At 46.5% G+C, this 15,261-nt stretch overlaps 1 long non-coding RNA gene across 2 annotated transcripts in view; it reads left to right on the top strand.

Annotated features, from left to right (window-relative positions):
• The first annotated feature begins 584 nt into the window (after window positions 1-584).
• The window catches only part of LOC122455255, a 40,692-nt gene continuing 26,015 nt past the window's right edge, over window positions 585-15,261 (top strand). For both annotated transcript variants that reach the window (XR_006273627.1, XR_006273626.1), the window contains exon 1: window positions 585-963. This is a non-coding gene — a long non-coding RNA (uncharacterized LOC122455255). The remainder of the gene's footprint in view (window positions 964-15,261) is intronic.

Here is a 15,261-nt window from a genome sequence, read left to right as displayed (position 1 = left end):
TCTCCAATTAATTGGTGGTGGTTATGCAGAAGGCCCAGTGGAAAAGTTGTGTGATCACTTAGCCAGGTCCGCCAAGGGTGAGGCAGGAGGAGGGTTAAAACCTGCGCACTGAATATATGCTCAAGCTGGTGAGAGGAGGAGTCAGTGATAGACCTTAGGATTAGCTTTGCCAAAAAATCTTAGAAAAGAAAGAGATTAAAGATTCTACAGAAGTGTATGTTTTTCAGTCTCCTCACTAAATAGAGAACGGTATGGCTGCTGATTGAGAATGTTTATGTCTGTTTGGGGGAGTCAGGGCAGGGGTGTCCAGAAGGGAGATGCACAGAGAGCCGCCTTTGGAGTTTGGACATCCCTCCTTCTCTTCCCCCTACCACTCCCACTCTGCCTTCCACCCCAACCTTGAATACTGGGTACAGTGGGCAGGGCAGTTACCCAGATTTCTGGGCAAGGTTTCCTCTTGGCATCCAGACCCGAAGAGATCAGGGAGGCCATGGTTGTTGAAATAGCCTGGCAGGAGGAATGCTGAGTCTGTCTTCCTGCCAGTGGTAGGCACAGGATGTACCAAATACAGCCTGGTCCTTTGCTCTGGGTGCAGATGAGTCTAGATTCTGAGGGGCCTGGAGCTTACACTGTTGGGTTGGCCGAGAAGGGGATCCTTTTTGAGAAAATAATACAAAATTAGGGAGACCCTTTAAAGGAGCCTATTGAATGAGGGATCCTGAAGTGTAAGCTTCAGAGAGGGTTATGTGTGGAGACAAAAGTGAAATAGGATGAGGAGATAGAGCTTACGGAAGGGGAGGCTACTCTAGACTGGAGTAGTCTGGGGAGGCTGACGTCTGAGCTACAAACCAAACAACCAGGAGCCGGCCATGAGGCCACCGGTGTGAAGAACATTCTGAGCAGAAGGAACAGTGCCAAGTCCCTGGGGCCGGATCAGGCTTGGAATGGCAGGACCGCGAGAAGGTGTGTGTGCCTGGAGATTGGTGAGCCAGGGGAGAGGGCTGGGTGGTGAGTTCAGGGGACGGGGCAGGGGCTGGTTCCTCTTGGGCCTTGAAGACTCGGTAAGGACTCCGTTATTCCAGGATCTGCGGGAGGCTGTTGAAAACTTTTAAGTGAGACTAAATATAAAATCAACATTAAAGGGACTTCCCTGGTGGTTCAGTGGTTAAGACTTCAATGCATGGGGCAAGGGTTCAATCCCTGGTCCAGAAACTATGATCCCGCATGCCCCAAGGTGCAGCCAAAAAATAAATAAACTAAGGAAACTTTATAAACCCAATTCCAGTCCCACATACTTAGGTATGAAATATATATATTATATATTTTTTCTTTTTTTTAAAAGAGCTTTATAGTGGTGTTTCCTGGTGGCTCAGATGGTAAAGAATCCACCTGCACTGCAGGAGACCTGAGTTCGATCCCTGGGTTAGGAAGATCACCTGGAGGAGGGCGTGACAACCCCACTACAGTATTCTTGCCTGGAGAATCCCATGGCCAGAAGAGCCGAGTGGTCTACAGTCCATGGGGTTGCAAACGGTCAGACATGGCTGAAAGACCATTAAAAAAAAAAAAATGGCTTGCAGAAAATTCCAGAAAGAGGATGGCCAGTGGGGGCGGGGGTGTGTTAGCAGGACTTGGTCCTTCTAGGTCTGATGGTCAGAGGGGCAGGCCCCAGGAACAGAGGGGTGGTTCCTCCCATCTCCTACCATGTCTCTTTCCCTGTTACTGTCACTCACGTTCACCCCACGGGCCCTTGGGGAGCAAAAGGGCTGATCTGTGTCTGCATTGCTGGCCGTCACAGTCTGGACAGCTTCTGAAGCCCTGGGTCGAACCTGCGGAATAGAGACAACCTCAGAGCACCCTTGTATGTGTGCATGCAAAGTCGCTTCAGTTATATCTGACTCTGTGTGACCCTATGGACTGTGGCCCTCCAGGCTCCTCTGTCCATGGAATTTTCCAGGCAAGAATACTGGAGTGGGTTACCATGCCCTCCTCCATGGGATCTTCCCAACCCAGAGATAGAACCCACATCTCTTCTATCTCCTGCTTTGGCAGGCAGATTCTTTAACAGTAGCACCACCTGGAAAGCCCCAAGGTCCCCTTAGCAACCCATGAGAACTCCAGGAGTGAGCACCCTTGTTTCCAGAATATCTGACAGTCACCACCTTTGGGTAGAAAGGAAGGACACCCTCCAAACAACTGGCTGCGATCTGGCTGGGACATGTGGTCTGACCATGACCTCTCAACCTCCAGAAGGTCGATTTCCATAGGAACCTCTGAAACATGCCGCCTAGGGGAAGAAGAAGGAATTGCATTGCTGCAGGTGGCTAATGAATAGATCTGCCCTGTGGTGAGGAGGGAGGAAATGTGGAGTGGGAAGAGAATCTTCAAGTCAGGGAAGGAGGTGGGCAGTGGGGTCAGACCATCGGTGGATACGGTGTTTACCCAGGAAGCCTTGGCCTCTCCGCCAGGTTCCTCCTTTCCCCCACTGAATCCCCAGGGACTCAGGGCCTCCTTGGACAAGGCCAGGACTACATTATTGGACATCCTGGAATCTAAGACAAGAAACCAGTCAACATGGTAGTCCAGCGATTTGGGACTCGGGAATGGGAAGACCCAGGAGCTGGTCTTGGTGAAGATTGAAGAGCTGGTCTTTCAGTGGGGTCTGCTGCTGGAGAGGAATTGGGTTTTAACACTGAGTTTGAGACATCCAAACAAAGGGCTTCCTAAAAAAAAAAAATTTTTTTTTCAGTATGTACTTATTTGGCTGCACCAGGTCTTAGTTGTGGCATTCAAGAAGATCTTAAGTTGCAACATGTGGGAGCTATTACTATTTCCATGACCAAGGCTCTAACCCCTGGCACCCTGCATTGGAAGCTCAGAGACTTAGCCACCTGGTCCATTCCTGGACCACCAGGGAAGTCCCTCAAAGGACTTGGGGCCAAGTCACCTTGGTTCTTATGGGACCTGGAGGAAAGTGTTTGTCCACACTTCAAGTAATGAGACAAAGAGCGGGGGGGGGGGGGGGGGGGGGGGGGGGGGGGGAAGTTAAACTGTTTAAAAAAAAAAAGAGATAAACACCTTGAGAAACTTGAGAAACTGGTTAACTAGTCATGGGATCCCAGCGGGCCTGCCTAAGAGGGAACAATAGTTGAGGATTTCCGCCCCCTCCAAAAAAAAAAAAAAACCCACACACCAACCACCCAGCCAGCAAACAAAGAAACAATGGAGAGACCCTGGAAACAGCGGCTGTGGCTGGACCCTTCACCCCAGCAATGATGGCAGTCTACAGTCAGACCCTGCCCCCAGTCAATGGAAAATTAAGGCAGACAAAGCTATCTCTGGAAGAGTATAGCTGCAGCCGTTGTGTTAAGCTCTTAGTGGGTGGGACCAACAGGTTGAAAAGGCTCTGAGGCAGGCAACCTGGGTGGGCCCCAGGAAGATGGGATTGTAAACAAGTAGAGGAAACCTCAGGCTTCCCAGGTGGCTCAGTGGCGCCATTATAGGAGACTCAGTAGACAGGTTTGATCCCTGGCTTGGGAAGATCCCCTGGAGGAGGGCATGGCAACCCACTCCAGTATTCTTGCCTGGAGAATCCCATGGCCAGAGGAGCCTAGTGGGCTACAGTCCATAGGGTCACAGTCAGTGACTAAACACACACACACACACACACACACACACGTTCACTTACGTAAAGGAACCCTCATTTCAGTTCCCTTTCTTGATTAAGACAAAGCTCTTCCTGGGATGGGGTGGGGCAGTTGGTCAACCAAGGGCCAGAAGGTGGCAGTGTCTACTCAGAGAGGGGCGGTGGGCAGGCCCCTGGCTGTGGTGTCTCTCACCCGACCACAGACACAGTCACCCCGGTGTGCAGCCCCTTATGGCCCCTTGCTCTGATTCCAGCCCGCCCAGGCCTTCCTCGCTTGGCCTGGAGATGGTCTGCCCACGAGGTAAGTTCAGGCAGGGACCAAGTGCCCAGGCCGTGAGCTGTGTGCCAGCTGGGATGGCCCTGGCCCCTGAGACCTAAATAGAATCTCCTCTTACTCCCATCACAGGAAGTGGGACCCCTAGCATCTTCCTCACTGTTTCCCAGGTTCAAGGGTTCAAGAAGCCTTGTGTTCCAGGCCCCGGTGGCCCGAGTCCAGCGCCACTGCCCTCCCAAGCCCCTTCCTCTCACTTCTCCATCCTCTCTCTTTCCTCTGCTGTCCACCCATCCTGGATTCAGAGTCAGGGAAGAAGAAAAAGAAAATGACAAATGTAGGTGAGGATGTGGAGTAATTGGAACATTTTTCCCCCGCTTTGGTCCACTGCGTGGCTTGAGGGGTCTTAGTTCAATCAGGGATTGAATGTGGGCCACAGCAGTGAAAGCGCCCAGTCCTAACTGTTGCAGGAAGGGGGACCCCTTCCAGGGCCTGAAACTGGGCTCTTGTCTAACACTTGGAAATGAATTGTCCAAGGAGACACATGCTGACAAAGCAAGAGATTTTACTGGGAAAGGGCACCCGGGTGGAGAGCAGTAGGTAAGGGAACCCAGGAGAACTGCTCTGCCACGTGGCTCGCAGTCTTGGGTTTTATGGTGATGGGATTAGTTTCCGGGTGGTCTTTGGCCAATCATTCTAATTCAGTCTTTCCTGGTGGCGCACGCATCGCTCAGCCAAGATAGATGCTAGCGAGAGGGATTCTGGGAAGTGGATAGACACGCGGTGTTTCCTTTTGACCTTTCCCGAACTCTTCCGGTTGGTGGTGGCTTATTAGTTCCGTATTCCTTATCAGGATCTCCTGTCATAAAACAACTCATGCAAATGGTTACTATGGTGCCTGGCCAGGGTGGGCGGTTTCAGTCAGTGTGCTTCCCCTAACATAACCACTGGATCACCAGGGAATTCCCATAACTCTTTTGTGTTTTATTGAGGTATTACTTGATGTAAAATATATAAGCTTCAGGTGTCCAACACAGTGACTCACAATTTTTTTTAATAAATTTTATTTATTTATTTATTTTTGGCAGTGCCGGGTCTTCGTTGCTGTGAGGGGTTTTCTCTAGTTTCAGCGAGTGGGTGCTACTCACTAGTTGCGTTGGCAGACTTCTCATTGCAGTAGCTCCTCTTATTGCAGAGCACGGGCGCTAGGGCATTTAGGCTTCAGCAGCTGTGGCCCGTGGGCTCAGTAGTTGCAGCTCCTGGGCTCTAGCGTGCACAGGCTCAATAGTCGTGGCACACCGGCTTAGATTCTCTGAGTCATGTGGGACCTGCCCAGATTGAACGTGTATCTTCTGCACTGGCAGGAGGATTCTTTACCACTCAGCCACCAGGGAAGGCCATGATTCACAATTTTTAAAGGCTGTATTCCATTTATAGTTATTTCAAAATATTGGCTGTATTCCCTGTTTCCTACAATATATTCTTGCAGCTTATTTATTTTATACTTAGAAGTTTGTGCCTCTTAATTCCCTACCGCTATCTTTTCCCTCCCCTGTCCCTCTTCCCATAGTTAACCTACTAGATTAATCTCTATGAGTCTGTTTCTTTTTTCACTGGTTTATTTTTTAGATTACGCATATAAATGATATCGTCTGACTTATTTCACCTAGCATAATACCCTATATGTCCAACCATGTTGTTGCAACTGGCAAATTCTCTTTCTTCTTTATGGCTGAGTAATATTCCATTATATTGTTGTTGTTGTTTTATACTACATCTTCCTTATCCATTCATCTGTTGGTGGGCGCCTGGGTTGCTTCTATATCTAGGCAATTATAAATAATGCTGCTGTGAACATTATGGTGTGTGCACTTTTTCAGATTAGTGTTTTAATTTTTTTAGGAGGTATACCTAGGAGTGGAATTGCTGGGTCATTTGGTAGTTCTATTTTTAGTTTTTCGAGAAACCTCAATGTCATTTTCTACAGTGACTACACCAGTTTATATGCCCACCACTAGTGTATGAGGATTCCCTTTTCTCCACATCCTCACCAACATCTATTTGTGTCTTTTTGATGATAACCATTCTGACAGATGTTTGGTGATCTCTCACTGTGGCTTTAATTTGCATTTCTCTGATGATTAATGATGTTGAGCATCTTTTCATGTGCCTCTTGGCCATCTGTAGGTCTTCTTTGGAAAAATGTCTATTCAGCTCTTCCACCCATTTTTCAATGGGGTTGTTTGGGGGTTTTTTATGTTGAGATGTATGAGCTCTTTATGTTCATTTGATATTAACTCTTATTGGTCATATAATTTGCAAATATTTTCTCCCATTCAGTAGGTTGTCTTTTCAGAAATCGGAACTTTTATGCACTGTTGGTGAGAATGTAAAATGATACAGCTGTTGCAGGAAGGGGGACCCCTTCCAGGGCCCGAAAGTGAGCTCTTGTCTAACACTCGGAGATAAATTGTCCAAAGAGACACATGTACTGACAAAGCAAGAGATTTTATTGGGAAGGGGCACCCAGGCAGCGAGCAGGAGGGTAAGGGAACCCAGGAGGACTGCTTTGTCACGTGGTTCGCAATCTTGGGTTTTATGTTGATGGGATTAGTTTCCAGGTTGTCTTTAGCTAATCATTCTGACTCAGAGTCCTTCCTGGTGGCACATGCATCGCTCAGCCAAGATGGATGCCAGAGAGAAGGATTCTGGGAGGTGGGCGGACACGTGGTGTCTCCTTTTGACCTTTCCTGAACTCTTCTGGTTGCTGGTGGCTTATTAGTTCCATGTTCCTTACTAGGACCTCCTATTGTAAAACAACTCATGCAAATGGTTACTAGGGTGCCTGGCCAGGGTGGGCGGTTTCAGTCAGTGTGCTTCCCCTAACACAGCCACTGTAGACAATAGTATACCAGTCCTCAAAAATTAAAAGTAGAATTACCATATGATGCAGCAATTCCACTTCTAGGTGGATACCTAAAATAATTGAAAGCAGGGTTTCAAAGAGATATTTGTATACCCATGTTCATAGAGCAGCATTAATCATAACAGCCAAAAGATGGAAGCAACCCAAGGGTTTACTAATGGGTGAAAGGATAAACAAAATGTGCTTATACTGGTGAAGGACCGGGAAGGGTGGCGTGCTGCTGTTTGTGGGGTCGCAAAGAGTCGCACACAACTTAGTGACTGAACAACAACAACAATACGATGGAATGTTATTCAGCCTTAAAAAGAAAGAATATTCTGACAGATGCTGCACCATGGATTAACCTTGACGACAGTATGCTAAGTGAAATAAGCCAAACATAATACAGTAGTTTCCACTTATATGAGGTACTGAGAATGGTCACATAGACAGAAAATAGAATGGTGGTTGCCAGGGGCTGGAGGAATGGAAAGTTATTGTTTAATTGGTACAGAATTTTGTTCGGGGAAGATGAAAAGAATTCTGGAGACGGAATGGGGTGATGGCTCTAAACAAGGAGGATGTACACCTAGAAATGGTTAAAAAGATAAATTTTATGTTACGTCTATTATGTGGGTTGCCATTTCCTCCTCCAGGGGAATCTTCCTGACCCAGGGATTGAACCCACATCTCCTGTGTCTTCCTGATGAGCCATCAGGGAAGCCATGTGTATTTTACCGCACTTGTTTTAAAAAATGTCCTTTGTTCCTGCCACTGGGGACTTCTCACTGGACACACACCTCCCAGGCTGAGGCTCCTGCTATTTTGTTCTGGCCCCTTTCATTTTTCTGATCTTCTCCCCTGTCTTCTCCTCTTTTATGGGGGGTCCCTCTCCCCCAAGTTCCTGTTAAGACCCCAGTAAAGCTGTTCAGTTCCTCCTATGTTTAACCATGTCCCTGGCACCTCCCTTTCCTCAGCCAAAGTGACTGATCCAGATACTCACCAAAACAATAACAGTTCTCACGCTGCCAAATGGGAACGTGGCATCTGGTGTATACTTTGGCCCCCTGAAGAATTGAGTCATCCAAGTCCACAGTTGAGATGCCATCTTCTCTCCACCAGCTGCGAGGCTGAGGATAGACCTGGGGGCCCCAGGAGTGAATTTGTCAGAGTAAAGGCCTCTCTGGGCATCCTTTGGGCAGCTTGCAAACAGCCCCTGCTGGCAATGTTCCATCTGTCTGAGCATCAGGGATCAAGCCTCAGAAGCACAGGGCCTGAGCATAAAGCAGAGAATGAAGAATCCCCAAGCCCAGGCCAGGTGAACTCAGTATGGGACGAAGTGATTGGGAACCAGAACCACAGGAGTGACAGGAGATGATGGAGGACTGGACACCAAGAAAGTCTGCACCTACGTGTATATGTGTGTGTGTGTGTGCGCACGCGTGTGCTTGTGTGTGTAGACATCCCTGGAGAGGTCTTGGGGGTGGGGAAGATTAAAGGAAACATGGGGAAGCTCTCCCGTTGGGTGGCTGGGTGATTATGACAAATCCCTGCAGGGAAACAGACAGTGCCTCCTAGGCATTGATCTCCAAAGCAGAGGCAGGAGAGGGCCCCTGAGAAGTCTTCAGAACAACAACTGCCACTTGATAAGTGCTTACCAAGTGCCAAGCACTAAACACTAACGTGCTTAGTCACTAGTCATGTCCAACTCTTTGCAACCCCATGGACCGTAGCCCATCAGGCTCCTCTGTCCATGGGGATTCTCCAAGCAAGAATACTGGAGTGGGTTGCCATGCCCTCCTCCAAGAGATCTTTCCAACTCAGGGATCGAACCCAGGTCTCCCACATTGCAGGTGGATTCTTTACTGTCTGATAGTAGCTTCAACTACTCCTGCTACATGCCAGGTTGGCCGTCTTCCAAGCCAGCTAATAAACTTGCAGTGCCAGCCAATTAGGTGATTTAAAATAGTCTAGTAGCTGCATGTTATTTTATTTACTGTTTAAGAAATACAAACAAGGGACTTCCCTGGTGGTCCAGTGGTTGGGATGCTACATTTCCACTTCAGGGGGCTCAAATTCAATCCTTGGTCAGGGAAGTAAGATCCCTAACCCTAACCCCCTCAAAAAAACACAAAATGTCTCTGGGGACTTCACTAGTGGTTCATTACATTGGTTAAACTTCAAGCTTCTAATGCAAGGGGTGCAAGTTCAATTCCTGTTCAGATCCTGGGAACTAGGATCCCACATGCTGTTTGGCATGGCCAAAAAAATTTTCAGTAGGAAGAAATACAAGCAGACATGTATGTTAATACAAGCATGTATGAAGAAGAAAAGTGAAAGTAGTAGTTGCTCAGTCATGTTCAACTCTCCAAGTAATAAACATGTACACCTAATGAATATATGGGAGATATCCAGGGGAAAATTAGTAACTGCTCTGTATTATTAAAAGTTTTTTTTTAAGTGAAAGTAACTCTAAAATATATTCTATTTAACCTAAAAGATATAAACTATTAGTTATCTGTGAGATATTTTGCACTCTCTTTTCTTATTAAGTCTTCAAAATCCAACGTGAATTTATACTCAGGGCACACCTCAGTCTGAAGGAGCCACCTTTTCAAGTGCTCCATGGATGCAGGTAGCTGATGGTTACTCTACTGGACAGAATAGTTTAGATATATTAATATTAATTCTCAATATAAGCACTTTAGCTACATAAAGCGTTTAGCCCCCATTATCATGTTTGGTTATCCTCATTTTACAGAGGGCAGAAGTTCTTTGTCCAAGGCCACCCGGGAGGAAGGTAGCTAAGTCAAGATCTGAGCCACAAGCTCAGCAAGAGGGGGATGGGGACCTGGTCTCCTATAATAAACATTCTGGGCTGTCACCACTATGCGTCTCATCTCCCTTAGGACATAAAGTAAAAGGCTATCTGCGCTTATTCCCTCTGCTTTACAGAGTGGAACAGAGGATGCTGGTGGTGGTTTAGTTGCTAAATCATGTCTGACTCCTGCAACCCCATGGACTGTAGCCTGCCTGGCTCCTCTGTCCAGAATGGGATTTTGCCAGACAAGAATACTGGAGTGGGTTGCCATTTCCTTCTCCAGGGGATCCTCCCAATCCAGGAACTGAACCCGAGTCTCCTGCATTGCTGGTGGATTCTTTACTGACTGAGCCACCAAGGAAGCCCAGAACAGAGCATAAGAGAAGCTAAAGGGTCTTGCCCTGTAGGTGGTCCCAGTGTGATCTTAACCTACGTGGAGTGAACACTTGGGAGACATCATCTCACACTGCAGTGAGTGTCAAGGAAGGGAAGGATGTGGCTACTTGCATCCCACCCTGAAGGTTGAATCTGCTTTGAAAAGTTCAATGCAGGGACTTTCCTGGTGGTCCAGTGGTTAAAACGCTGCCTTTCCATTGTGGAGGGCACAAGTTTGATTCTTGGACATGGAACTAAGATCCCACATGCCTCTTGCCATACCCCCCACAAAAAAGTTCAAAGGAAAAATAACCCCATGGCTCAAAGTAGGAGTGAGAAAGCTCTTTAGACCGTTTTTTACACCATCATTTTAGATGGCTGCCTGAAAGTCATTCAAACAATGCACAGTCATTTATTTCAGCAGCCCCTAGTTGAGGACAATTTTTTCACAAATATAAATAGCTCTGGTATGAACATTCTTGTACTTTCCAGTTTGCCAACAAGGCAAGAAGATTTTAATCTCCACTACTTCATTGTCTGGTGTTCAAGGCGTATAGGAGGGAGTCCAGTGAACGTAGCAAGCCTCACATGTTCCCATGCATAGAAGAATCCCTTAACTTGGCCACTTACCTGTATATTTGTAATTTCACTTTCTCATCGCACAGCCCCATTTCACCTGTGTCCAACACTTGGCTCCACCTAGCTTCCTGCTCTCTGATGTGCTTCTGCTCAAGAGGAAACATTTCTGGGCTACAAGGTCAGCCCAGGATGCCCCTGCTACAGCGTGCGTGTTCAGTTGCTCAGTCATGTCTAACTCTTTGCAACCCCGTGGACTGTGGCCCTCCAGGCTCCTCTGTCAATGGGATTTCCCAGGCAAGAATACTGGAGTGGGTTGCCATTTCCTCCTCCAGGGAATATTCCCAACCCAGGGATGGAACCCATGTCTCCTGTGACTCCTACATTGGCAGAGGGATTCCTTACCACTAGCGCCACCTGGGAAGCCCCTCTCCTAGGACACAGTATGCAAAAAAGATAGTTTTTCAGGTCCTCCACTCAACCTTGCTCTCTGGAGAATCAGGATAGACCTCCATGGAGCCTTTGCCTCCTGTTTCGTGGAAATGTTTGTTCTGGTTCCTGGCTTCTTCCCAGTTTCCATCTGACTGCCCTTTTACCCTTCAGTCAGGTTTTACCTCTTACTCGGTGGGCAGTTTGTTTGCTGACAGGATCTCAACTGAAACAGTGCCATTAATTGCCTTTCTATGTTTTTAACTAGAAAGGAAGTTCAATTAGGGTACATGAATATTGGAAGGGGAAGACACAACCCCTGCCCGATTTATGCCTAGGCATCTTTCTCTTACTTTTGCTCAATTTCTAGAAGTGTCTGGGGCCCACTCAACCCTGAATATTCATTGGAAGAACTGATACTGAAGCTGTAGCTGCAATACTTTGGCCACCTGATGGGAAGAATCAACTCACTGGAAAAGACCGTGATGCTGGGAAAGATTGAAGGCAGGAGGAGAAGGGGACGACAGAGGATGAGATGGTTGGATGGCATCACTGACTTGATGGATATGAACTTCAGCAAACTCTGGGAGATGGTGAAGGACAGGGAAGACTGGCATGCTGCAGTCCACGGGGTCGCAAAGAGTCGGACATGACTTAGTGACTGAACAACAACAATGGGGACCCACAGGATATCAGAACCACGCCTAGAGAATGTGGTGGGCCTGAGTGATCACCAGATTGGACCTTGCACTGTCTGCTCTTTTGAAGACTTTTTCAAAAGAACCACCCTTCTCTTTGTTCCTCCCTTTCTCTTCCCTGCCCCAGGGGCAGGCTTTCTACTCAGGCCCATTCATCAGGAAGAGACATGCCTACAGTGCCTGTGTAGGTGGATGCCAGTGGCAGCTTGTAGTAAAGATGCCTCACCTTGGCTCTGCTGGATCCTCTGCTTGCCCCACAGGCTGAAGCTCAAATTCCAGCCAGGAAAAAAAAGTTAAAAATTACTTCCTAACCCCATGCCTTTCTCATTACCAGCGGTAACCTCCAGTGTGAACATCTGAAACGCCAAGAACTTGTGTTGATTGCCTTCTCCCTCTTTTTAATGACATGGTATATTCGTCTGCTAGTGTTACTGTAACAAATACTAGAGACTGGGTGGTTCAACAACAGAAATTTATTTTCTTACACTTCTGAAGCTTAGAAGTCCAAGATCAAGGTGTTGGCTCCTTCTGAGGCTTCCATTTGCAGATGGCCATCTTCTCCAGCCCTATGCACTGGTCGTAGCAAACCCCCTCTTCCAACAACACAAGAGACGACTCTACACATGGACAGCACCAGATGGTCAGTACCGAAATCAGATTGATTATATTCTTTGCAGCCGAAGATAGAGAAGTTCTGTACAGTCATCAGAAACAAGACTGGGAGCTGATGATGGCTCAGATTCAGTTCAGTTCAGTCACTCAGTCGTGTCTGACTCTTTGCAACCCCATGAATTGCAGCACGCCAGGCCTCCCTGTCCATCACCAACTCCCGGAGTTCACTCAAACTGATGTCCATCGAGTCGGTGATGCCATCCAGCCATCTCATCCTCTGTCATCCCCTTCTCCTCCTGCCCCCAATCGCTCCCAGCATCAGGGTCTTTTCCAATGAGTCAGCTCTTCGCATCAGGTGGCCAAAGTACTGGAGTTTCAGCTTCAGCATCAGTCCTTCCAATGAACACCCAGGACTGATCTCCCCTAGGATGGACTGGTTGGATCTCCTTGCAGTCCAAGGGACTCTCAAGAGTCTTCTCCAACACCACAGTTCAAAAGCATCAACTTTTTGGCACTCAGCTTTCTTCACAGTTCAACTCTCACATCCATACATGACCACTGGAAAAACCACAGCCTTGACGAGATGGACCTTGTTGGCAAAGAAATGTCTCTGCTTTTTAATATACTGTCTAGGTGGGCATAACTTTCCTTTCAAGGAGTAAATGTCTTTTAATTTCATGGCTGCAATCATCATCTGCAGTGATTTTAGAGCCCCCCAAAATAAAGTCTGTCACTGTTTCCACTGTTTCCCCATCTATTTTCCATGAACTGATGGGACCAGATGCCATAATCTTAGTTTTCTGAATGTTGAGCTTTAAGCCAACTTTTTTACTCTCCTCTTTCACTTTCATCAAGAGGCTTTTTAGTTCCTCTTCACTTTTTGCCATAAGGGTGGGGTCATCTGCATATCTGAGATTATTGATATTTCCCTGGCAATCTTGATTCCAGCTTGTGCTTCTTCTAGCCCAGCGTTTCTCATGCTGTACTCTGCATATAAGTTAAATAAACAGGGTGACAATATACAGCCTTGACATACTCCTTTTCCTATTTGGAACCAGTCTGTTGGTCCATGTCCAGTTCTAACTATTGCTTCCTGACCTGCATATAGGTTTCTCAAGAGGTGGGTCAGGTGGTCTGGTATTCCCATCTCTTTCAGAATTTTCCACAGTTTATTGTGATCCACACAGTCAAAGGCTTTGGCATAGTCAATAAAGCAGAAATAGATGTTTTTCTGGAACTCTCTTGCTTTTTCGATGATCCAGTGGATGCTGGCAATTTGATCTCTGGTTCTTCTGCCTTTTCTAAAACCAGCTTGAACATCTGGAAGTTCACGGTTCACGTATTGCTGAAGCCTGGCTTGGAGAATTTTGAGCATTACTTTACTAGCGTGTGAGATGAGTGCAGTTGTGTGGAGTTTGAGCATGCTTTGGCATTGCCTTTCTTTGGGATTGGAATGAAAACTGACCTTTTCCAGTCCTGTGGCCATTGCTGAGTTTTTCAAATTTGCTGGCATATTGAGTGCAGCACTTTCACAGCGTCGTCTTTTAGGATTTGAAATAGCTCAACTGGAATTCCATCACCTCCACTAGCTTTGCTCGTAGTGATGCTTTCTAAGGCCCACTTGACTTCACATTCCAGGATGTCTGGCTCTAGGTGAGTGATCACACCATCATGATTATCTGGGTCGTGAAGATCTTTTTTGTACAGTCCTTCTGTGTATTCTTGCCACCTCTTCTTAATATCTTCTGCTTCTGTTAGGTCCATACCATTTCTGTCCTTTATCGAACCCATCTTTGCATGAAATTTTCCCTTGGTATCTCTAATTTTCTTGAAGAGATCTCTAGTCTTTCCCATTCTGTTGTTTTCCTCTATTTCTTTGCATTGATAGCTGAGGATAGCTCAGATTATGAACTCCTTACGACAAAATTTAGACTTAAATTGAAGAAAGTAGGGAAAACCATTAGGCTATTCAGGTGTGACTGAAATCAAATCCCTTATGCATATACAGTGGAAGTGACAAATAGATTCAAGGCATTAGGTCTGATAGACAGAGTGCCTGAAGAACTATGGACAGAGGTTCGTAACATTGTACAGGAAGCAGTGATCAAAATCATCCCTAAGATAAAGAAATGCAAAAGGTAAGATGGTTGACTGAGGAGGCCTTACAAATGGCTGAGAAAAGAAGAGAAGTGAAAGGCAAAGGAGAAAAGGAAAGCTATACCCATCCGAATGCAGAGTTCCAAAGAGTAGCAAGCAGAGATAAGAAAGCCTTCCTAAGTGAACAATGCAAAGAAATAGAAGAAAACAATAGAATGGGAAAGACTAGAGATCTCTTCAAGAAAATTAGAGATATCAAGGGAACATTTCATGCAAACATGGGCACAATAAAGGACCAAAACGTTATGGACCTAACAGAAGCAGAAGATATTAAGAAGAGGTGGCAATAATACACAGAAGAACTATACAAAAAAGATCTTCATGACCCAGGTAACCACGATGGTGTGATCATTCACCTAGAGTCAGACATCTTGGAGTGCGAAATCAAGTGGGCCTTAGGAAGCATCACTACGAACAAAGCTAGTGGTGGTGATGGAATTCCAGCTGAGCTATTTCAAATCCTAAAAGATGACGCTGTGAAAGTGCTGTACTCAATATGCCAGCAAATTTGAAAAACTTAGCAGTGGCCACAGGACTGGGAAAGGTCAGTTTTCATTCCAATCCTAAAGAAGGGCAATGCCAAAGAATGTTCAAACTACCACACAATTGTACTCATTTCACATGCTACCAAGTTCATGCTCAAAATCCTCCATGCTAGACTTCAACAGTATGTGAACCAAGAACTTCCAGATGTTCAAGCTGGATTTAGAAACAGTACAGGAACAAGAGATCGAATTGCCAACATCCATTGGATATTAGAAAAAGTAAGAG

Source organism: Cervus canadensis, chromosome 17 (assembly GCF_019320065.1).
Source record: "Cervus canadensis isolate Bull #8, Minnesota chromosome 17, ASM1932006v1, whole genome shotgun sequence".
Taxonomy (NCBI): domain Eukaryota; kingdom Metazoa; phylum Chordata; class Mammalia; order Artiodactyla; family Cervidae; genus Cervus; species Cervus canadensis.
The sequence above is the reverse complement of the archived record's forward strand: the minus strand, read 5'-3'. Positions and strand labels throughout refer to the sequence as shown.